We start from the raw sequence: 25,850 nt of genomic DNA, 5'->3' as shown, positions 1-25,850 counted from the left end.
GATTACCGCGTGTAACGCTCGAATTTGCACGGCGAATCCATCCGAATCCATACGGGAAACGAATCCCGTTCCTCATCCGAAACCGTTTTCGCCCCTAGAACAGCAGCATCATCATCTATACGGGGTTTTGAATATAAAACAGGGAGAAAAGATTTTTCACGCTCGCGTTCATCTCCGCGCCGTGTATAGGACGACGACGACGTGGGAAAAAAATTGTGGGTAGGTACACAGAAGAAGACTGCAATTGAACATTTTATTTACGATACTCCGCAGCCCCGTCAGAGAAGTAAGTGCGGTATTTGTGCGAACTTACCCAGCTTCCCAGAACTCGACTCGGCGGGTAGGGGGAAAATCCGTATCCGACCGAAGGAAGCATAAAAAAATCCTATATATTTTCCCGGATAAATTGTTTATGTTTGGCTGATGTTTGTTAATATGCTTTTATGATTTGTGCCCCTCCTCTTTCTCTCTCTCTCAGCCACAACATCTCGCTAGCGCTCTCCAGGGATGCAAGTGTTTTGCATCATTTTCGCTATTCATGAACGAAAATTAATTGCATTTGTTGTGATTAATGGAACGAAACAGTCGCCACACGTATCCTAGGAAGGACCGAACAACAACAACAACAAAAAAACGGAGGAAATCTGTTGAAACTTTGACGGTGCTTTAGTACATTGTCGACAGACAAGAGGTGAGATTTGAAGTGCCTGGTCTTGTGTCCGCCACGTGGCCGGCGAATATTTCGATTGTCTGTCGAAAATTGATCCCTTCTTCGTAGGGCCCGTGAAAAGAGGACATTCGTCGTTTTATGATGACTTTTCTTTCCCCTTTCCCCTTCGGAGTGGCCATAATTTCAACGTTGGTGGGTTGAGAAGGTTGAGCTGCTGGCTGGTCGAAGATGTAAAATCCATAACTGTCGCTCGTAACTCATCTCCGATGACATTAACGATGGTCAATGACCATAATTCGGTTATCAGCTCTTTCTCTCTGTGTGTGTGCGTGTGTGTTGAGGTGCACGGTGGAAGGAGAGCCCAAAATTCTGATAAGGATTTCATACGAGCACCGTTTCTTTTTTTTTGGGGAAATTTATGAACGAGCGGTAAAATAATGCGGTCAATGACCGTTTCATAGGTGCGGTGATGTCGTTGGACAGCTCCATTCGTCAAACGTAATGATCCAGGATTGTAGTTATTTGGGGGTCAATTCCAATTCTTTCAATCTATTGTTGGCAATGCGTAAGGCAATAATTGAATAAGTTGAACTATGTGTTTTGAATTCATCTCATCAGTACCTAACAAACCGACTTGGTCGTCAGATAGACACACAATCGCAAATTGGCAACTATATTTTTGTTCTTCCGGGACATCAGTCCTTGCTACTCGTTTTGACAGTACCCACAAGTTGTGTGTTATTTTTGGACTGAGTCTAACTAATGGCCTCCATTGGGAATAATTTTCTTGGTCTAACGTAATGAGAAGAATCATAACTAAAGTGACAATTTGATCAGTTTTCACAAAAAAATGAGTTTCTGTTGAAATTCCAACGAATCCCGCTTCAACCTTGTTCACCCGTAAATTGACGATCCTGCTTCAGCTCGTATATCATCAGAGAGAAAATCTACTACCCAAACGCCTCTAATGTCCAACATTATTTTCTCCCGAAACGAGAACAAACACATTTCCTGGTTCGACGTTTCCCAGCCCACTCTAATTTGAAGATTATCGCACATCCATTAACGACATATTCTCGGTCATAAAAAAGTGTACAAGAATTCCTGTTCCGGATCCCACCAGAAAACACCGTAATACACCCACTTCGAACAACCCCCCCACCTTTTGTTTCAGATTTCGGCTTCAACGCTCTAACTCAGCAGGCCGTGCACCAGCGGGACACGTTCCTCTGCTAGCAAATAAAACAAAAAAGAACAAAAACAAAAAAAGAAACGAGATTCCACACATGTAAATAGTAAGCAATAAAATTTTTAATAATGGCTTTTATCTTGTCCACTTTCTCCCTGGCTAATGGGACGGACGCCCCATCACTAAACCGCTCGGACCCGTCAGTGCAGCAGTGGCCTTCTGTTTCCGCCTGTGTGGGATAGTTTAGAATTCAGGAACCGGGTGAGCGAAGAAAAAAAAAACAAAAAAAAAAGGAAGTAGCACGAGAAGGACGACGCCCAGTGCTTCGGACGAGTGATGAACGGCCGAACGTGAGTGTGTCACATACTCCTATTCTATTTTTAGGGGGTTCGGAGAGGATTTTCCGGTACTAATTTTTACGAGTTGGGGCTTTGGGTGCGAACAAGTGACCACCACCAGCTCAGAGGATTCGGCGGTGTTCTGGATGTGAAGCAGCATTATAACGAATGGGGGTCCCCTGGGGATACTTTCAATTGGGGATTTGCTGCGGTTAGGTTTGTATGTTCTACGCAGGATTTAGTAAGTGAAGAACTGGGTTTCACAGGTCGACGTTATTACGAACAATCGGATGTAAATATCTACTGTACCAAATAATACTCACTTCGTTTAGCGAATTTCTAAAAAGTGTGCTATATTTGGTGGAGGAGGAAAAAAAATGTGTAAAAACCGTATTTGCGTGTGAGGAGTACAAAACATATAACTAAATTAGTTATGCGATTTTCGTTTCGACTTCGACTCATCAGAATCCGACACTAACTTAGTGACACGACGAAGGTAGCGCAAAACTGACGCTAGCTTGAACTTGTGCGACCGCCCCTGGGCTGCCACTCCGTTATCGATCTGGACTAGCTAAAGTTGCACAGGGAATCAGCAGATAATTATGCTTGGGAGTAGCGAAACATCTTTCAATGTGTAACTCCTGGTAATCCTATAGTGTTTCTTGATCAATACCGGCGCCGGCCAGGCCCGAACGTAGGCAAGGGGAGGATTGTTAGTCCGACGCTTTGCTTTTGGTAGAGGTCGAATATACTACTGCGCACTCTACAAGTTCGCTTCTACTTCTTCATGTTCTATCTATTTTCTGACGGTCTATTTCCGCTACGAAGCCAAAGACCGACGTCAGTGAGGTGACTCCACTATCTGGACAAGATATCGATCCATCAACTCATGAACTCGGCTGGGATTGAAACCATACCAACTGGAATCAGTGGCGGTCACGCTTACCCCTTCAACCACTGGCACTGTCTAGCGCTAAACGGAAACACAATTTGTGTTTTTAAGCAAACCCCTAGTCATCACACTTGACTAGGGGTTTGCTCAGGAACACAAATTGTGTCTCCATTTTTTTGGGAGCTAGCGTCAATCCGACGCTAGCTTAGTCCTGTCTCTAAGTTAGCGTCGGATTCTGATGATACGAAGTCGCAACTAATTTAAAAAGTTGTTTAATTCCTTTACGTGAAAGATACCGAATTTTCTCAGTTTTTCAATGAATGCAAAAGTACTCTTCTATAGCCTATAACCAAAATCTTGAAAAGGAATATTGCCAAAAGATGTCAAATCGTAAATATGGATACTTTTAGCTCGACCCAATTACGAACCTTCGGCTTGTCAGAGTTTACAGACAGTTTGATTCCCGTAGCCTACCTTTTAAAAGCCACAAATTACTCTTCCACTGCTTCGCGATCAACGCTAATAATATCGATGACGTCCGTGAAGTCAAGAGTCGTGTGAGTTCTTTTGATGTTGGTTCCGTTCCTTTGCAGATCGGATCTTCGATACACACCTTCGAGCGTTATGAATCCCCTGGAGAGTACATCGCTATGCTTCAATTCATCAAACGTCACAAACGAATCACTGAATCGTACGCAACCTTGAAATCAACAAACAGATGGTCTGCCCGCAAGTTGTGTTCCGGAATTTATCCAGAATTTGTCATAGGCTAAACATTTGGTCCATCGTTGATCGTTCTTTTCAAAACCCACTTTGGTACTCATCGACAGCTTAGACAGTCTGTCAAACAGAATCAAGACACAGACTATATTCGCTCGATTGGCACGTTTCCCATATTATTCGAAGAATTGTGCCCTGTAATGTCGTCACATCATTTTCCTGATTGGTAGAGTAGGTAGGGAAATGGAAAATCACAACACAAAACAATAAATAGCCTGGAATGTTCACTTCCGAAGGAATAATGAACCCTACTGTTAAAGCCTATAGGTCTGTACCACACTGAATTAGGAACAATATCATATTCTTGAGTTTTAACTCCCTGTACATAGGTTCATCTATATATGGAGAACCAATAATCCAGATACGCAATTGCATTAATGCAGGGCAGTTACATATCAAATGATATAAGGTTCCCTAATCGGATTCACAAAGATCACACGAATATTACTCAGCACGCTTAATAGTAGCCATGTGACACTTAAGTTTGCAATGGCCCGTCGGTATCTTGACTAGAAAACTGCAATTGTACTTGGAAAAACCTGTTTTAATCCACCTAGAGGTGCAATTGTGCCTTTCTCATTTCTCCAAACTATGATTTAATAGCTGGTTCGTACAATATAACTTTATGGAAATGTCTTTCATTCTTATTACACTTGGTAAGTATATATAAGAGCACCTTTTTGCATTCATCGCGGTATCGGTTTGAATCGGAGTTTTCTATGTGATCGACCTCCACAACCCGTAACTCCGGTGCTGGAAGTCGGATGGAGATGGAATTTAATATCAGTTTCTGGGGACGCAACACCTTTCATTTGAGACTAAGTTGAGCAAATCTAGCCATTTTCGAGAAACTAATATAACCGTTATTCTGACTTTGGATGCTTCCGGATCCGTCGATGGTGGCCAGTGTGGCCAAAGAGACTTTGAATGACTGTTGGGGACCTAGATCTACAAATTCAACAGTTGTGTTTACATTTTGGAAAAAATCACCTTTTTACATTCATCGCAGAATTCGTTAGAATCGGGATTTGCTGCGTGATCGTACGTATCACCCTGTAATTCAGAAACCAGAACTCGGATCCACACAAAATTCAACAGCAGCTGATGGACCTTTCATTTAAAATTAAGTTTGTCAAAATCGGTTCAGAAAATTCCGAGAAACCGATTTGGAAAAATCAACAAATATTGTTTTGTAACCATACTCTTCAACTCGTAATTCGGAACAAGATGTCGGTTGAAAATGAAATTCAATAGCAACCTATGGGAATATTATACCTTTCATTTGAATCTTAGTTTGTAAAAATCGGTTCAGCCATCTCCGAGTAACCGATGTGGACATTTTGTTAACAAATCCGCACATACACACACATACATACACACATACACATACACACATACATACATACACACATACATACACACAGATATTTTGCGATCCCGGCGAACTGAGTCGAATGTTATATGAGACTCGGCCCTCCGGGCCCCGGTTAGAAAATCGGTTTTTGAAGCAATTGCATAACCTTTCTATATGAGAAAGACAAAAGAATAATATTTAATTAGCTTAATAAGCATGAGTTCAATGTTATCTTCATATGATTATAATTTGCAAAGGTTGGTGGAATGCGTTTGAACGTGTAGGGAATGGGGGTTTAGTAGAGTGGGTGTGGAGGATGCGTCAGAAATCCTTCATCTTATTTCGGTATACGGGGTGGATGAAGGAAATCTGGGCGTGAGGGTGATCCAAGAAGAGGGGAGTGATGAAGGAGGGAGGTGTAAGGGCAAAGTGGGGAGGGGGGGGGGGGAAGGGGCGGCTACGCAATACTCAACTGCATATTTTGCCTTCCATTTGAGACTTGGTTTGAGAAAATCGGTTCAGTCATCACCGATGAACCGATGTGACTTTAATTGTGGAATATGCCCGGAATTCCGGACTTCCGGAATCGTCGATAGTGGACAATATATTCAAAGAATGTTTGATTGGCAATCAGTGATCTAGATCTACGATTAGAAGTAATTTGGTGACCATTTCAATAGTTTTTAGCCTCTGAGGTATTACGATTGTACCGATTTATATGGGAAATTCCAGTGTATCCTTACTAACACCCCTGTAACTCCGGAAGCAAGAGTCAGAACCGAATGAAATTCAGCAGCAGTCAATGGCATTACTGTATCTTTCATTTGAAATTAAGTTCGTAAAAATCGGTAGAGAATTCTTTGTGGAATGGGTGTGATATTAGCTTAGGAACTTGGCGGGTTCCCCGAGGGCGTCATGAACCGTCATAGGTGGTCAATGTGGTCAAAGCTGCTTTGATTGATCATTAGTGATCCAGACCCGCAAACTAGAGTAATGTTACATCAATTTTAATATGTTTTACATCATTTGAACACCATGGTGGTACCAGTTTATATGGGAATTTGCTGTGTGACCGCACTCTTCAACCCGTAACTCCGGAACCGGAAGTCGGATCAACTAAAAATTCAATAGCAGCTTATGGGAGCGTTATACCTTTCATATGAAACTAAGTTTGCGAAAATCGGTTCAGCCATCTCTGAGAAAATTGTGTGAGTTTAAATGACACACACACACATACACACACACATACACACACACATACATACACACACAGACATTTGCCGATCTCGACGAACTGAATCGAATGGTGTATGATACTCGGCCCTCCGGGCCTCGGTTAAAAAGTCGATTTTTACAGTGATTGCATAGCCTTTCTTTATATGAGAAAGGCAAAAATGCAACAAACTCTTTGACATTTTCGGACTAACATCCGGCAGAAAAGTTTTGGTTGGAATGCAATTTTGCAAGCTACGACAATGGTTGCCATGTTCGAAAGCAGCCCAAGAGCGAATCTTGTGTTTTATCTAACCTGTCGACAGTGGTAGAACTGGTTCTGGACCAACGCAATCAGTTGCAGCGTTCGCTCTAGCCAATTCGTTAGCCAATTCATTTCTAGTAATACCGGAATTACCGGGCCCTCATAAACGGTAGATAACATATGAAATGCGGAGCTCATTGATTTAAGTTCGACATTCCATTACCAATTTCAATCACGAATCTGCCGAATTATGTTCTTTGAGGGTAGCCTGACCGTCAGAGCAAAAAAAAACATTCTTTTACCGCAAATTCCTCGTTGAAGTGCTCATTGTACGTTACACTGAATCGCGAAGATTTTTTGTTTGGAATACGGTACAGTATCTACCAAGCGAATGAGATTGCTTCAGTCTCATTTTACGACAATAGACACCACCACCGGATTGGTCTTCTAAAAAAGAATCGTCAGTGTAACAAATCTAGCACCCAGTAACCTTAAGACGGCATGTACAAGAAGGTGCTTCTCGTTTCAACAGCACTTATGGTTGTTTTACGTTTAAGTGTGTCTCTAGAGCAGCAGTACGTGTTGTCGCGAACGCATTAGTCATCGCCATCAAGACCTTCATCTGAAGATGGTTTCCCGAGCAAATACTCATGAGTTCAAACACCACATAGCCCCTTGAAAAAACCTTAAACATGGTCCGTGCCAAAATTCACAACCATCAAGACACCATAAAATGGTCTCAGTAACCCATTAATATACCAACATATGGTATTTTATATGGGATCTACCGGACCATGGTGATGGCGTTTTCATGGGTTTAACTCATTTCAAACACCCATGTCAAACCCCATGAGCATGGGGGTATTATGGGCTTTACGTTTGCTCGGGTTAACTTTGATTGGATTGTCATGACTTATCACTTCTGTCAAGGCACCCATATGCCAGTATTGGTGTAACAACTATTGTATAGTTGGGTGTGAGTCCTCAGTATTTTCCGAAAGCCTGCCTGCATTGGCCGAAGGCGACGCAGGCTCTCTTCATTGTGAAATCTCTACTTGTTCTAACGATGAGCACAGATCCATCGGTTGCTAAGTATTGCGAGTATCCAGTAAATAGATTCGAATGACACGTCGTCAAAAGCATCTTCAATGATCAGAAAAACTCCTAAGGTTGATTGCTTTTGTGGAAAAGCTTTTTGAATGTTGTAGACAACATTTTTCAAGTAGTGGACTTCACCCGCTGCTATGTATGTTACATAGCGGGTGCTCAGTCAACCTACCATCCCAAGCCATTAAACTAATCCGAAGGCATTTTTTCTACCACCAAGATCATCATGAGCACGCAGTGGATTGTTACCTACAGCCTTTTCACGACTTTCAGAAGTACGATCGAGACTCCGTCCTTCCCAACGGCCTTACCGCACTGTTCAACTCTCGAATAGATCTTCACATTTCGTCTAGCGTAGGTGGATCCACAGTTTGTACATCATCCCTTCTCCTCATTATGTCTGTACTTTCTCCACTCGTCTGTCAGTTTAATAGCAACCCAAAACGCTTCTTTTAAGAAAGTTCCTTTTTCTCGACCCACGTTTTTTTTGAAGCCGAAGAAGTTTTCTCTCGGCTGTCTGCAGTACATTGCCCGCTCTGACGTGTAGCCGCTGCAAGCATTCAGCTCCTGGGCCTAGTTTTTCTGGTCCGTCTCACTGGTTCTCAGCATCGTGCTAGCCGTGCCACTGGTTTCCACGTATGAAAAATGCAACACTTCTTTGGTTATTGGACTAACTGCGTTCAGGTTATCTGTTGTTGGCCGATATTCGATTCTTTCGTCATGCATACAGGTATATTCTTCGACCGCGTCTTCAGCTGTTGTAGTTATGTTCAGCCGCATGGTTTTCTAGAACGGGTCATACTGGATAGTTTTGCGCGAATCTTCCACACCAACCCTCGTAAGGTCCTGACATCACAGATATCGGAGAAATGTCGACTGTTTATCAAAACATAGTCGATTCGAGAACAAGTTTTACCATTCGGGTATCTTCAGATGTGCTTCCGAATCTTCTTCCGGGCAAAATGGGTGCTACAGAGCTACCATAAGCAGTTTTCGGTGATGGTTGAAATTTCCATTTCAATAAATGGCCGAAAGAATTCTTTCCTCCCGATCTGTACATTTGTTAACTTCGATGTTGAATTTTGCATCATGCTTTGGACATTCCACGTAGATCTTATCCAGAGGCTCAACGGGGTTAGCCTTCACATCATCAGGTTTTGTTATTTGTTGGCGTGTAGGCGTTGACGAAGTTATAAAAGAAGAACTTGCCTTTAATCATCAACATGCAAATTCGATCACCCACCGGCCTCGAGCGAATGACCTGCCGCTGTCGCTTACTGAGTACTCCAAAATTCACTTAATGTTCTGCCTTTTTCGCCGTCTTCATAGTATATGTGATACAGGGATGAAGTACTTGCAGTTGGGTTTCTTGTCGAAATTCCCGATCTTCTGTGCCGTGCTATCGAACGTTTCAAGTTCCGAGTTTCAAATAATTATCCGTCGTTCTTGGGCAGTTGTTCCATAATGTAGGTATTATTATACTTTTTGGGGATTTTCGGGTGTTTATTTGGTATGTCACCTTACCAGAGCTGTAAGATCTAACCTCGTGGTGTGGCTGTTGCTGTGGATAATATTGACGAAGCGCAGAATTTATTCTTCAGCCGACCCATTCCGGGATAGACGCTGTTTAGAGCCGCTCCTAATATGGGGAACAGATACTCTACGCTATCCCCGTTTCCTGCCAGCAAATGACCGCAGATCCCGCCTGGATTGGTTGCCCGATCTTCACTATGGTTACTCGTACCCCAGCTGTATCAGCGCTGGATGATCCAGGGTCAAAAACGTGAAGAATAAAATCTTTTGTGGCTCTTTTTGTAATTGCAATTTTTTGCTATTGTCTTGCCGGTATCCACAAAGACGATGTCGTTAACATACACAAAAATATATACCGAACCAGGAGACAGATCGGGCAGGAGACTCCAGAAGACGTAAGACCAAAAGAGCCTACGAAGCAGACCCACGAGGACGAGAAATCTGGAGTACCGTTGTAGGTCGGAAGGAGAAACAAAGGAAACAGAAAAGGCGGAAGGAGGAGAGAATAACCTCCGGCTTCGTCAGAAGGTGCCAAAGGGAGAAACCGTGCTCGTCAAAGCTAGTTACACGATGTCGTATGCAGCGTTCCACAAGAAGGTCAGCAAAGATCAGGAGCTGAGGGATTTGAGTGAAAACGTGATGAGAACCAGGCGTACCCAAAAAAGTGGGGAATTTCACGATTAACTGCTAGACTATGCAGGAGATTATGACCAAGGTGAAGAGGCAGAAGCTAAAGTCTTAATCCCGGATACGGTGATTGTGTGCAAGGACCTAGATGAGATCACGATGGTAGACGAGCTAAGAGGTGCACTGAAGGCACAGTGCAACCTGGGCGAAATGCACATGACGATTTGATTAAGGAATATGTTTGAAGAAACACAGACAGCGATTATTCGTCTACACGTCATCGCTGCTGGCGAAGAGTCAGACGTAGGCAAAGACACGGTTGGAAGGTCGAGACGCCTACGAGGGAATAGCGAAATGGAGAAATGCCTGGAGTGTTTGAGCTTTGGACATTTGACAACGACTTGCAAAGGCCCGGAAAGATCCAAGATGTGCTGGAAATACGGGGAGGTGGATCATCTAGCGAGAAACTGAAGTACTTGTTTTGCACTCCAGCGAACGGAAACGACCATCAGAAGGGTGGCTTCAAATGCCCTGCCTACAAGAGAGCTACTGCAGGCCAACGTTAATGGTGACAACACAGATAAATCTGAATCATTGTGTCATCGCCCAGCAACTGTTGTGGCAGTCTACGACAGAAACTATGTGCGACGTCGCTTTGTCGGCAACAAGTTCCCCCTGATAGCGGTAACTGGTTGACTGATATATCGGGAATGACTGCGATTCAAGCTAAGGGCAGATTCATCATTCAAGAAGTGGTAGAACGCTAATACGACGGCTGTTGATCGGTCGAAAGCCGGTGGTCATTGGTGGTGACTTCAAAACCTGGGCTGTGAAGTGGGGCAGTAGAGTAACCAACACAAGAGGGTGTGTCCTGCAGGAAGCTCTAGCGAAGTTAGACGTATGATTGTGCAATGGAGGTTCCATTAGTATATTTCGGAGAGACGGGATGGAGTCTATCATCGAAGTCACGTTCCGCAGACCTTCACCCACGGTGAACATGGACTGGAGATTAAGAAAGAAGTACCAGGCGATTGGCTATCATATCGGCCAACGGAACCCTGCTGCAGCATGGAGAAGGACGACCGGCGAGCGAAAGTGGAAGATGGAAGCCTTCAACAAATATCTCTTCGTTGGGGCACGAGACGATCAGTAGACGGCGTTTCGGGAAGCTAGAGCCGCTTTGAAAAGGGAGTACAAACTTAGAAAGCTAGATTGCCACAAGGAGCTGTGCCGAGAAGCAGATCTCTGGGAAGGACGCGTTCCGAGTCCGAGTGATGGAGAGGAGAAGCTGAAGGGCCCGTCGACGCCTGCTGAAATATTCCCGGAGTCTCTTCCCGAAGTACCTGTCCACCGATACCGTACGTCGAAGAAAAAGAAGCAAATATGCACTATTGGCAAGAGATTAACGACGAGCTCAAAGAGGCGTCGATGCGACTGAAATCAAAGAAAGTCCCCAAGTGCGATCCTGGTGTATTCGAAGATGTTCTGGATGGTACTGCATAAGTGTGCAGCTCGGATTCCGCAAAGGAGCATCGACAGTGGGAATGGGTCTAAACAGAAACAAAGAGGAGTTCGATTCTGTGCTGTGGTCACGACAGTTTTCCGGATAAGCTAACACAATCAGTCAAAGCGACGATGAATCGGGTGATGTGTGTTGTTCGAGTATCAGGGACACGCTCGAGTCCCTTTGAATCTTGAAGAGGGTTACGGCAAGGTCATACCTGCTGTTCAACGTTGCGTTAGAAAGTGGAGAGCGGGGAAAGACACGAGTGACACGATCTTCAGGAAGTCCGCACAGCTTCTTGGCTATGCCGACAACATTGACATAATGGCACATAACTTCGAGGCGATGTCGGAAATGTACATCAGACTGAAAGCGGAAGCCAGCAGGATTGGACTTGCCATCAACGTTTCGAAGACAAAATACATGAGAGGAAGAAGTTCTAGAGACGACAATGTGAACCTCCCATCCCGAGTTCGGATTGACGGTGACGAAATCGAGATGGTCGACGAATTCGTGTATTTGGGCTCACTGGTAACCGCCGAAAATGACACCAGCAGAGAAATTCACGGACGGATGGATCTTGGCGGGAAATCGTGCCTACTTTGGACTCCGGAGGACGCTCCGGTCGAACAAAATTCGCCGCCGCACGAAGTTGATTATCTACAAGCCGCTGATTAGACCGGTGGTCCTCTACGCCCACGAGACCTGGACTATGATCGTGGAGGACCTACGCGCCCTTGGAGTTTTCGAATTTTTTTTGGTGGTGTGCAGATGGAAGACGGAACGTGGTGCAGACGAATGAACCATGAGTTGCATTAGCTGCTGGAAGAACCATCTATCGCGCATACCGCAAAAATTGGACGTTTGCGGTGGGCTGGACACGTCGTGAGAACGACGACGACCCGGTGAAGATGATACTTGAGGGCAACCCTACAGGAACAAGAAGACGGGGGCGCACAGCGAGCACGATGGATCGACTAGATAGAGGACGACCTGCGGACCTTTCGAAGACTGCGAGGCTGGCGACAAGCAGCAATGGACCGAGTGGTGTGGAGACGGCTTCTGCATACAGCAAGAGACAACAAAGCTCTAGACTGAACGGTAAGGTAAGTAAGCATTCAGGCGTCGGGAAGCCATCGCCGCAGAACTGCACAGAATAAGAGCCCCCAACTATCTATGTAGGATCCTGAAGAGTTACTTCCAGAGCAGAGTGATGCTGTATGAGACGAACGAAGGGAAGAAGTCAATGCGAGTCACAATGGGCATTATTCAGGGCTTCATTCTTGGTCCAACTCTTTGGAACGGGATGTATGATAGGGTCTTGACACTGCGGCTGCCTTGGAAAGTGAAAACCGTGGGTTTCGTGGACGACGTGTCTAACGGTGACTTGAAGAAGTGGAGACCGGTGTCGGCGATGGAACCAATAGATGCGATCGAAAGCTGGATGAACGGGGTCAAGCTGCAGATAACGCACCAAAAGACGAGGGTGTTGTTAGTCAGCAACTGCAAGGCGGCGCAGCGTATGCAGATCGAGGTCGGAGGGTACGTGGTTGCATTGAAGCGTGCACTGATGCAATTGGGAGTGATAATCGACGACCGATTGAGCTTTGACAACCACGTCGAGTACGCCTGCGAAAGGTCGGCGAAGGCAAGGAATGCAACTGCAAAGACCATGCCTAATGTCAAAGGTCCGAGAAGTAGCTCGAACGGACTGGTTGTTAGCGTTCCGTCATCGATACTGCGGGTTTCCTGCCTGGGGTGTGGCGCTGAAAACCAAGCGAAACCCCGAAAATCTGAACAGCGCGTATAGAATAATATCGTTGGAGGCGCAGTATGCGTTATCCCCATCTGCATCATCCTGGCGGAGGATATCGAGTACTATAATCGAAGAAGCACCAGAAACGTGAATGAAATGGTGAGAATCGATTCGATGGTGAGGTGGCAACAGGAATGAAACAATACGGAGAAAGGTAGGTGAACCTACCGGCTCATCCCAATCCTGCCGACGTGGTTCAAAAGAAAGCACAGAGAGGTGGACTTCCATCTGACACAGCTACTTTTCAACCGTTTCGGACACGGAACATGACCCAATGCTCGGAGTGTGAGAATGTCGAGGAGACTCGGGAGTCTTCGAATGTCTGAGGTTCGAAGCGACACGCAGGCAGATGTTTGAAATGGGTCGGCCGGATATCAATCCGGATAATGTTGTCCACAATAAGATAAGCGACGTCCACATTCCACCTGGAATCACCGGACTGACCACGGCACCCTACCGGTTGGCGGCCCAAGGGAAATATGTATAGCGAAAACAGAAGAAGAATTGGTATCGGGCGAACTTCCTTCGCCGGGGAACTCTCCATCGGTGTAAGCTAGATCCACACTAGAGGACTAGACTGAACAGATCGCGACGAGACTCCACCAGTTGCGGAGCGTCGGGGCACCAGCGAAACAGACGCTTCGCTCCACTGGAATCACCAGACCGATCTCGGCACCTGATTGGTTGGCTTGGTGTCGGGAGAACTTCTCTCGCCGTGGAATTTTCCGTCGGGGACTAGACCGAGTAGTTCGCTAACAAGTTGGAAGCTGAATTTCTCAACGAGAAAGTGGTGCTTAAAAGAGCGAGAAGGGAGCCAACGGGTTTAAATAAGCTACGGTGCTGAATGACACTGGACAGGGAGCCAACGGGCTCAAGAAGTTGCGGTGCTGAATGGCACAAGGGAGCCAAAGGGCCCAGTAAATTGATTAATCTGTAGTTTCCGCCCAGATTGTCCTCGTAAGGGAAAGCCACTTAGAAATGATCTAACCTTATTGGTGGAATTCACTAGAGAGTAGTTAGACTAGCGTGAATCTTCTCCGAAGCAATGACGTAAGGTTGGGCCGGAGAGGATTCCGGTTTGAAGGTAGTAGTAGTTGTTTTAGTGAGTAGAGGGGTGGCTCCCAACCCCACTTTTCGGGTGTCTTTTTGAAGATTTTTTCTGCTCTATAAAAACTCAGCTCTAATTTGAAAAACTTTGCTGGTCACGCATTATTTCGTCCTAGTTCATTCAGATGATGACCTTTACGTTATCATGTCCAATAAAATGTTTCTTGTTGTTTACGTTGAAAAAGTTTGAGGGAATTGTGGAATTGCACTAAATAGTACCACCTTCCGCACGTGTTAGAACTGAATAATGCTAACTTTGTAATTGGCAAAACACATTTGCTCCTCCGACAACTCTTCGCGTGTTCGAGCGAAGTCACTTCTAAGCGAACTCATAATTCGGCAGAGGTATCTCGATCCACACAATGCTCAAATAATAATAATAACTATACTTTGTATAGGATTTCTATAACGTACTAAACGCGAAGGGTAACTGTTTATTTTTCAAGTTTTTTCTTCGTTGGCTTTGAACGCTATTTGTGACCAGTATCGCCAAAAGCTGATAGCAACCTAGCAACACCTTGTTTTTTTTTCAAGTTAATTTGGTAGCATGATGATGCCCTAGTCCGGCCTAGATTTGGGTTGCTTCGTTTTTTCGAAGAAACGAATTGTGCCTGGAAGGATACTTATAGTTTTTTTCAAGCCAGCCCAGAATGAAATAAAAGAAAATCCACATGTTGAGATAGAATTAGAAAAACCATCTCTAACATAGTCGATTCCACAATCCAAACTATTTTAATTGACAGTAGCTTTCCCGTTTGGAACAAGAACTCTTCCGTATCAGGTTGCTGCCAACATCACACAAGATTTACGACAAAATTAGGTTAAAAGTTAAATCATCGGTAGATAAATTGCCATTTTAACACGACATAATGCTTGTAATGAAGTGCCTGTTGGCCAGGGGGGAACGAAAAACTCACTGTTCACATCACTGTTCACCCTGGAAAGTGGAAAAGCCTGGTGGGTTTACTTTTCCACAGGAGGATATCCACCAGATTAACATGTCAAACCATTATGAAATATGCTTGAGCCAGAAGACAAAGGCGAGGCCAAATCCGGACGGACTTGATCAAATCCAGCGGGCCGCCCCAAATAGGGTGACGTGCGACGAAAGAAAAAAAGAGAGTTGAGGAAGAGAAGAGAAAAAAAAAACGATGGGAAATGCTGATGATAGTCCACCGCGGCTCCGGGAAGCTGAGCCGCGGAAAAGTTGGTTTTTGTACCGATTTGAACCTATGCTCGGAAGCTACATCAAGGGTGAATTCAGGCGCGAACGGTTCCGTCCATACGTGTGTCACAGTAAAGTCACACAGTCACACAGTAACAAATCCGGGAGAAAATATGCAGGTTTTGATTTATTTTCGGTGCGTACACGGATTCATAAATTATCTCATTGGTGCGTCGTCGGACGGGAAGCGTTGTCGCGCGAAACAAACTGTTTGAAGGGAAGCGCCGCGAAAAGTTTCCCATAAAATATCATTAGCAATGAGATACATGTATAACGAGTCAGTGCAGTGGCCCGGAATCCGAGCGAGGAGGGGATTCCACTTTTCGGGAGGATTCAATTGGATTTGGTAACTTTTGTCGTGACTCGGTAGAGCTGTCTTGTCAGTCGGGAAAACGGGATTCGAGGAGGTGTAGCGGAACCGAACTCTATACAGCAAGCCATGCGTTTAGTTTCGTCGGTTCAGGGAAAAGCAAGGCCTTTGTTGTTGTTCTTCGATGACAGTTTTACTGTTGACATGTTGGTGGAAAAAAAAGTTATCGGCAGTGATTGGGGGAGTTGTTGGAATAGCGCTTATAAACCACTGTGAAGTGTGCAGTTCAGTTATGGGTCGACTGATAGTCGATTAAATAAATAACAAAAATATCTCGGCGATAAAACCGAACATATTTACATCGCATGGAGTCGAAATCGTCTTGCTGAATAAGGCAATATAATAAGATACTCAACCAATCCGGGCACAACTTGACAGATAGTGCTTGTTTCATATATGTACCACTGATTCGATGGTGGCGCTAGTATACCTTCTCCATTTGAGTACCATGAACAATGAAACGAAATATTTTCAAAAGAAAAGCATGTTTCGTTACGTGTGTTATGAGCGTCGTCAATGCAGCTAGACCAACATTTAGAAAAGTCGTATTCCAAAATGGGGATAAAGATAACTATTATTCGAGTAAAAAATTTATCACTAACTGAAAAACGACAGCAAAGTTATATAAATCTTATTATAAATTTAGCTTTCTGTTGCCAGGAATGTTCAATTTTGCTCGACTTCTGCTGCGACTCTTGCAATAATGCTGTCCGGAGGATGTTGCGATGGTTGTGGTACGGATCCCTTTAGAGTTTTTCTCGCGTTTTACTCGGTCCCGATCTGACAGAAACCTAAAGGAACGGGTTCTGAACTTCTATCAGAGGATTTAATGTCTGGGGAGATGTTGGTTTGACCCTGAATATTTTCGGAAATACGAGAAGATTCAATTCAGTCAAACTCTGCAGCACATTTGGTGGTGATATTTCAAATACCTTTGAATAAACCGTTACTATTTACACAACTTCTACGCTCGAGATGAACACTCGTGTTTGATATTCGCTTCCTTACTGATGTTGCAGAGTGTTGATTTGGATGTACTGTACAAAGCTTTTGCAATTATCATTATTTCCTGAACATAATTTCATTATAATTTGATTATAGCACAGGCACATAGGAATCTGTCCTTGATATGTGTAAAACGTGCCTTGAGTTTTGTAACATACGGTCAGGTAGGAAGGGATAGATTGCCTCAACAGGGATAAAATACAACTCAGAGCAAATAAAGAGAAGAATAAAAACGATCCCATGTCTGCATTCTTCTCCATGGCTCCTCACCTAAAAGAGCAGGAATAAAGAGGCTCTTTAGTGTGTATCTTGGTCCCACGGGCCCGGAAACATTAAAGGCAACAAAAAACATGTTAAAAAAGTTCTTCCGATCAAACTTTATCTGAATTGTAGTTTGATTCGCCTTTCTCCCTGTTTTCCAATGAGGGAAGGCACAAAAAAGTGACTCTTCAAGGCGACTCTATTTTTTCGCGTTTGTTTCTATGCGCGGGTGATCTGCATCTTTGCTGCTCTATTTTTCATCAGAGTATTTCGTTCTTTGTGCACATTGTGTGAGCAAATAACAAGCCTGCGGCTCAACCGTACTTTCAACACAAAAATGCCATTCCCAAGCAGACGAAAAGCCCGTAATCCGATCATGGTCCAAATTCACCCCAACTGGACAGTGTTTTGATAGAGTTTGAAAAAGGAACAAATCATGAAAACACCCCACCATTTTCCACTACATCCCACATGAAAACCAGATTTTATGTATTTATGGCCTTTGAGGCTTTGGAGGTTTTTAAATGAAGCTTCTTCATCGAACCAAAGTTGGGCGGCATCCAATAGATCGTTCAACAGGCTTATATTATTGTACCTGTTTTGGACAATCCTAGGATATTTTGCGGGTTCCTCAGTGGACTATTCGGTCCGCTCCGAATCAGGACTGCCAGGCTTCTTTCACTAATAATCTTTCTGCGCTGAAGCACACTCTACCAGACTATGTTAAGTCTAAACGGTATTATAGAACTATCATTTTTTCGAATAACTTTCGAATACAGTATATCAATCGGCCGATACGAATTGTGATCGTAAGCTGGTTTTCCTCATTCTCATTTGCCTCCAATCTTGAGGGACAATCTTACTAGCAAAGAAATTGTTTAATAAATTCAAACCAATTGTTAGCAGTACCCTGCAGATTTTAATCCAAAAGGAGTCCTCTGTAGGCGATATATCGATGCAGACGAAAATCGTAAAAAGTAAAGGTTTATAACGGAAGTCAGCCAAGTACCAAGTCCCTCCCCTAGGTTGACGGGTTTGACGGCATTGCAAACATCATCAAGCAGCACCTGACGGACAACTGCTTTAAGATGGTTATTGCATTACGCCTCGATAGTGGTGCATCGAGAAGACCGATAGGGCTTATGGGCTTTTTTATGTTTTGTGTTTTTTCATACTCCGCACCAGCCCAAACTAACAGTCAGCCAATAGACTGTGCACATTGACGAGGCAGGCTAGTGGATCGCCGTGGATTGGCCTTTTCTGTGCTCTGTGTTTGCAAACATTGTTCAACAGTTTAATGGTAGAGTTTTTGGGGACAGCTCGCAGTGGGGGTCATTGCGTGTCGATTTAATGGTCAGCTTCGTCATCCTGCACAGGACAATAAAATAAATAAAGAAATGTAGAAGTAGAAACCTATTAGTTAGCTTTTAGTACTAGTGTACAATGGTTATGTGCTAGTCGTTTGTCTATCTGTGTGTGTTCGTCTGAGAATTCCTGATAGTTGAATCAGTGAATGGATGTAGAACTGGCGCATATGATAGAATAGTTGGTAGATCCAGTGTTCAATATCTACATTCGATTCTATTCATTCGGGAAGATTGAATTGGTAATTTAAGGCACAATTAGTTTACCGACGCACGTGAGTCATTCATTCCCGGTCAGCATAGCATAATGAAATTCTGTTTTTGTTGTAGTTCTATTAGTTTGCTTTTTCCACTACTGATGTATACCAAAAATAATATCGGTCAATTTATACACTGCTAATTAATCTCTTTGCATCTTATTTCTTTATTCGACGTGTTATCAGGGATGCCAAGTGTTTTTCCAAGAAGTCTGTAATAATTTTCGAAAAAGTCTGGAATGGTCTGGATGGCCTAATTTTTTTGAAACAGCTTGAGGTTTGAATTTGAGGCTATGAGCTTTCAGCATCTTGGATTGTTGAAATTTCCAGCTGATGCAAACTCAACAAAATTTATTCGCTTTTGGCGAACAAAAACAACTTTCCAGCTATTCTAAAAAGTTTTGTTTTCAAAATCGTAGCTCGAAAAGTGGTTTAAAAATCAACGATACATTCTTGTATCTCATTTTGTTATTTTTCAAATTGTCTGGATAAATCTGGACAAATTTTCTGAAATCTGGATCAGAAAAACATAAATCTGTATGTCTGGACGACGCTTAAAAATCTGGAAGAATCCAGATAAATCTGGAAGGTTGGCACCCCTGCGTGTTATGAACCCTTTTTTCTACTATATCCTAAATTAGATTCATACTAACACTCACTAACACAATTAATTGCATATTCTCTTATAAACACTCACAATCTCTTCCATTCCAAACGTACAAACGCTCGTTTCCTTCGCGATGACACAAACCTGGCTACAAACGCGAACATGCAATGCATGCAATCATCTACACAAATTCAAGCAAACCCACCGTTCGCGCGATCATGAATCGGTCACGTCCGGAAGTGTACCCTCGGTTATAGAAGCCATGACTCATATTATCAGTTGGACTAATCAAATAATGACGCTCATAGTCACTAGACAAAACGTTGCACGGCGACATGACCGGGTACTCTGGAGAAACTAGCTCTTCCAGCATCTAGTACTAAAAATTAAGCATCATATTCACGTTCCGCGCGCAATCATTCAAGAATACATGCCAATGGCCACACGATTATAACATAGAATTTATGCACGCGAAGTTACACATGCGCAAGCGACAAACACGTTAACATACAAACGCTCGAGCCCTTCGCGATCGCACTATCCACACCAGCAGACAGATATGCACTCCTGGACTCGAACGCTAAAACTCACACCTTCCACGCACACACCAACACAGAACTCATAATTAGACTTTACATACAATGTCAAAGCGCAATAATTACAGGTTTTCGTCTGGCAACTGGGAAAAGTACATCTCAACCGCAGAACTCATCATTTCAATTGATGGCTTTGGATCTCAGAGGTCCGGCTAGATACAGTTCTCCAATTTCAATGAACTTGTCATTTTAAATACAAATGATTCCATTCTCTCACTGATAAACGACAAAAAAGAGGCTTTTGATTTCATTGGATCTTAGGAGCGATGCTTCGTGAAGCCACAATTTTAGCTTGCCTTTTTGAGGGTTAGGTTTCCGTGATCAGGAGCTACTTATTTCGGTTACTTAACAGCGCTTCCATGAGTTATTATATTTAATGACCCATCAATGGATACCATTGGGCCTTTGGGAGAAAAGTTAGGGTAGGAAGTGAATTTCCTCCTCCGAAATATCATAGACATATTCAGCAATTCCATGAAAAAAAGTTATACGATCTCTCAGAATTCTGCAATATTTGATATAATCGTTCCTTACCGAAAAATGTTAGATACATATTTTTTTTTATTTCGTCATTAGGGTGTCTCTTTCCAGGTTAGACGGGTTCAAAAAATCGCGATTTTTCAAAAGTAGATTTTTTTTAAAAATTCATAACTTTTGAACCACTGAACCGATTTTCATGGGTTATAGGTCAAATGAAAGGTATTTAAGTGTAGTAATAAAAAAAAGAATATAACTAACCCTCAGGTTGAAACGAATGTTGCACCCAGCTTGTAAGTAAATCATAGATTTCTTCATTCACAGCTGCTGTGACTCGCTGGAAGTGTATGGTGAACTACCATGCGGTTACATCGTTTCCATGCATGTGGGGTGTATACATGGATTTTTTATTTTCAAAAAATTATATCTTCGAAACCAATAGATCTGGTTCAAAAATATGTTTGGAAATGTTGTGTAGACTTGAATGATCTTTCAAATAAAAATATAAAATATATGGAGTATTCAAGGACCCTCGCAGTGAAAATCAAGAAAAACCATTTAATGCGTATTGTTTTCGCACAAAACTCATTTTTTCAAAGCTAGTAATTTTATTAAAACTACACTTAAATACCTTTCATTTGATCTATAACCCATGAAAATCGGTTCAGTGGTTCGAAAGTTATGAATTTTTAAAAAAATCGACTTTTGAAAAATGACGATTTTTTGAACCCGTCTAACATGGAAAGGGACACTCTAATTACAAAATAAAAAAATATGGATCTAATATTTTTCGGTAAGGAACGATTCTACCAAATATTGCAGAATTCTGAGAGATCGTATAACTTTATTTCATGAAATTGCTGTATTAGAAAAAGTGTATTCAATGGAGTCGTCAGGATCGTATTCGTACGCTGGGAACGTTCCTTAAAGGGACGCTTCAATTTTTTCTCGCGCAATTTGTACGTAATGGCTCTTTTCAGCATCCCTGCAGCATTAATCATCTTCATGATTCTCTTCGCTTTTTCTACACCGTGTCTCGTTGCTACAATTGTTAGCAACGATGGCAGTTCAAGACCCGCGGCACAATTGAGTTGGTAGACGTACCCGATCCAAGAGAACAAAGTTCGCCAAATCTGAACCGGGCGAAAGTCACACCAAACGAAGCCGATAGAAAATAAGTTTGTTTCTTATCCACCGCGATTTTCACTGGCTGACTGACTGAAGCGTGAGGTCTTTACAAGTCCCAATCTCATACTTCAGCAGATCTTCGCATGTCAGCCTAATTTGGGTGATTACTCAATCGATTTCAACTGCCTTTGCAGGTACATAGACACGGTACATGCTTGCAGCATGCAATCTTGTTTAGCTGCTCAAAGTTACTCATGTTCACTCTTAGGTCATCTGGCCCAACCCTAACTTTATCTGTTACGACAGAGTGTCGCGGTGATATTAAATGCTTTATTTTTTATCCTAAAGTAGACCCGGTCTAATTGTTTAGATATGTCTTGTACCAAGTAAATCAAGAGAATAGAAAAAAATGGCGCCTGTATTCAGCAAACACGCTGTAATTGGCTTTCAGGCATGTGTGGACTGTTGGTTTGGAACAACGGGTGGAATCACTTCAAGAACAATACACGAATCAAACTTTAATACGAAACGATACAAAAATTTGCGTGTTTCCCATTCCCAATCGATTCGGCTGGCGCTGTCAGTGTCAACCCGGATGACTCATAAACTCTTCCATAGGTGTAGTTCGGTGTGAAAACTTATTTTTTCGATAAAAGAAATTCTACCATCTGAGATGGCGGTTCAGTAGAAAATATTGAATGGCACAGATTCGTGAACTACGAAATGTACCAAGTACGCAAAAACACGTCAGATTAAAGTGTGCTGGACAGGTAGTGCGAATGCCAGAAACGAGAGCAGCTAAAGTTATGCCGAAGACTACATATTAAGAAGACTGATATCTCTTCCCTACCCCCATACAAACGAGAAGCGACAGAGGTTACAGCGCCTCTATTGGCGGAAGGTAGGAAGCTCAATGTGAAAGTGTATATGTGTGTGTGCATCACCTTGAGAAGTACTACCTTTACCCGCAAATGGCGTTACTGTTTCTGTCTCCAGATTCTGGACAGAGCTGCCAGTCTTCTTGATGTGCAGTCTTCGGTTATACTCAGATGAAAGAAGTCGTTTTCTTTGGAGCACATCCCGCACTCGCTAGCTGTCTTCAATCAAAAAAGGAGCGCGTACGTTGGGTATAAAACCTGAAAATCTAAGTTGAATCTGGTCATGATTCGGAGCACCTGGAATGTTCGGCCACGATGATGATGATTCAGTACCTGTATTATGAAAAAAGCTCCCACCGCTGAGACACAACTCTTTCTTCGATAATTCCAAAGCCAAATTTAATTGTCTCGCTTGAAAACTGACTAAACAGTCCCGATCACTATAAATATCCACTTTTCCGCACCATATTAAACCGAAGCGGTACCCCATATGGTCACCCAGGAGAATCTGCCATTTTCCCTCACTTTTATTTTGGCACCGTCATTTAAATGCAAACTCGTAAATAAAGATCTCCTTTTCCTTGACCGTGAGCAACAATGTGCGAAGGATTATCACACAGTAGGCATGTGCGTTGGAATATGCGACTTTTTTGCCGGGTGAGACAGCAGAAAGGCTGCTTCCTTCTTCTTCCCTGTCGGGTAAATATATGCACATAAATTAGTAAATTAAATTTAAGGTAAATTGCTGGCGTCCCTTAATTTTCAGGCGTTTTTATTTTCAGTCCGCTTTTTTGTTCTGAAGCCTAAACTTGTGCACCATGTGTTCCTGGGATGATTTTATTTAAATTGGTGTCTCATCTAGTTAGGTTTTTGAACAGCTTTGCACACATGGCAATTCTAGCTGAACTAATGAACAAGACGGTAACTATGTACAGCCATAAATTTGGCTTCTTTTTTTCCAGGGTGATACAGACGATTCGTCGCACTTGTAAATCATCAATAAAACCATTAACTTTAATCAATAGCTCGCAATCTCGGCCGTATTTTTCTATCGACTCTTCAGAAATTGCACGCCGTTTGCCGTGTGCCACTCCGGATGTCCTATAATCGAAAGGTTGAAACCGAAAATCGCTCGTGTCAGCGGAAATGCGGGGGAATCTTCCCGGTAGAACAATCGACAGCCGAGATTGGCTGTTCCAGATAGTGCGGACCCAATATTTATATTAATATCACAGCCAACCGTGATGGGATGGGAAGTTTTCATTTGTCATCGCAACCTTTTTGGCTGCTCTGGTCTGTCTCAAGAATGGCGATTTGCAGCGGCAGCAGGTCACGTGCCTCACTTGCTCACGGGATTGATATTCGGATCGGGATGCGCTTTATGGCTTCGAATTATTCGAGAGTCGGACTGGCGATTGCCGGAAGGAAATTGCAATCCCCTTGTTCAATTTTCACGCTCGTGTCTGCGATAATCAATTACACGGTGACAGGGAAGCGAGGGTTATGACTGGAACAGATAGTGAACGACTTTACAGTATCCTATGCTATCGGTACTCAATTCGCAACCGGTGAAAACATGGATCGGCTGCAACCTGGTCTGAAGAACATTTTTTCTACCAACACGGGATTAGAACTGCAAACTAACAGTTCATTTCAATACTGAATTTATTTGTCGTTTTCAAATTTCTCATTTCAAATTATTTTTAGTTTGATCTCCGAGATCGAATTATGCGTTGTTTTTCTCATAGTCGGGATATCTTCAGATTCTCATAAAAGCTGGGATAGGATCCTGTAGAAATTTCTGATTAGATGTCCTAGAATCAGATGAACTTTTTTTTGGAAATCTCGCAACAAATGTTCTAGAAATCCCAGTTCGTATTTTGCAGAAATACCAGTTGGGATTCTCCAAAAATTCCGGAAGAGTAAATCCCGAGTCGAATTATCCAGAAATGCTTGATGGGATTCTCCAGCTAGCAATCTCAATAAATTCTCAATGGAAAAATCCAGGCATCCCGGATAGGATGTTCTTGAAGTATCAGTTGGAGTTCTTTAGAAATCCCGAATGGTATTACCCAGAAATCCCGGATTCGATTCTTCGGGAATTTTGGATGGAATTGTCCAAAAACCCCGGGGAAAGATCCTTCAAAAATCCAGGAAGTATTCTCATGACTTTTTCGACGAGATTCTTTAAAAGTCTCGGATGGAATTCTTCGGAAATCGTTGGTGAAATTCTCCAGAAATCGTAAATAGAATGCCCCATAAATCTAGGATGGAGACTTTAAAAAAAATCCGAGATGCGATTTTCAAGATGGAATGCTCAAGAAACCTCGGATGAGATCCTCTGGAAATCTCAGAAGGGGGTTCCCTAGAAATCCCTAATGGGATTTTCTAGAAATCAGGAATAAGATTGTCCAGGAATGCTGGATAGGATGCTTCAGAAATTCAGGATAATATTTTCAAGAAATGTTCGATGAAATTCTGTAGAAATCCCGGATAGAATTCTTCAGGAAACCGGGATGGGATTCTGCAGAAATCCATGAATAATAATCTATAAATTCCACATGCAAAGTTTTTGAAATTTAGGTTGGGATTCTCTAGAAATCCCTGATGAGACCCTTTAAAATTAGCGGATGGATTTTTAGAAATTTGGAACTCTAATTGAGGAAAGAATACCCAGGTACAATTTGTTTATTGTTAACTAAGGTAAAAATTGAAGCAAATACGGATCTTTCGAAGAATATTGGTTATAATATATTCTGGTGTGGATTATAAATGTGAGCTAATATCTCAGTCCTCCTTTATTTCTAAGCGCGGAACTGTTGCCAAGGAATATCTAACGGGATTCTTTAGAAAATCCGGAAGAGTGAAACCCATCATGGCAACAATTTACCACTGAGTGCAACACTGTTCAATATACTCGTTCTTTTTAGGTAAATTTTGTTTCATTTGCTATACGCGAACGATGCTATTTGTTCAGATAGGTTCCACTTGAGGTAGGTCACTGCGGTGTCTACCTGCCTGCACCATTCACGAGGAGTGAGTGGACCAGGCTTTATTTCGCCACCGACAGTAAGGAGGATCCAACAAAGGACCTTGCTCACCTCCATACCATAGCTAATAACTTGCCATTATAAGTCACCGGTAAGCTATGGGGGAGAACGCGGTCGAAGAAATACCAGACGATCAGAAGACCTACCGGCAAAGTACAGGAAGAGTGAGTAGGAATTAAGACGGTTAAATTCAGTTTTATTTATTTACTTTCCTTGTTACTACAATCCGAAATTATGA

The sequence above is a fragment of the Topomyia yanbarensis genome, chromosome 1, assembly GCF_030247195.1.
Source record: "Topomyia yanbarensis strain Yona2022 chromosome 1, ASM3024719v1, whole genome shotgun sequence".
Taxonomy (NCBI): Eukaryota; Metazoa; Arthropoda; class Insecta; order Diptera; family Culicidae; genus Topomyia; species Topomyia yanbarensis.
This window is presented reverse-complemented; position numbering follows the sequence as displayed.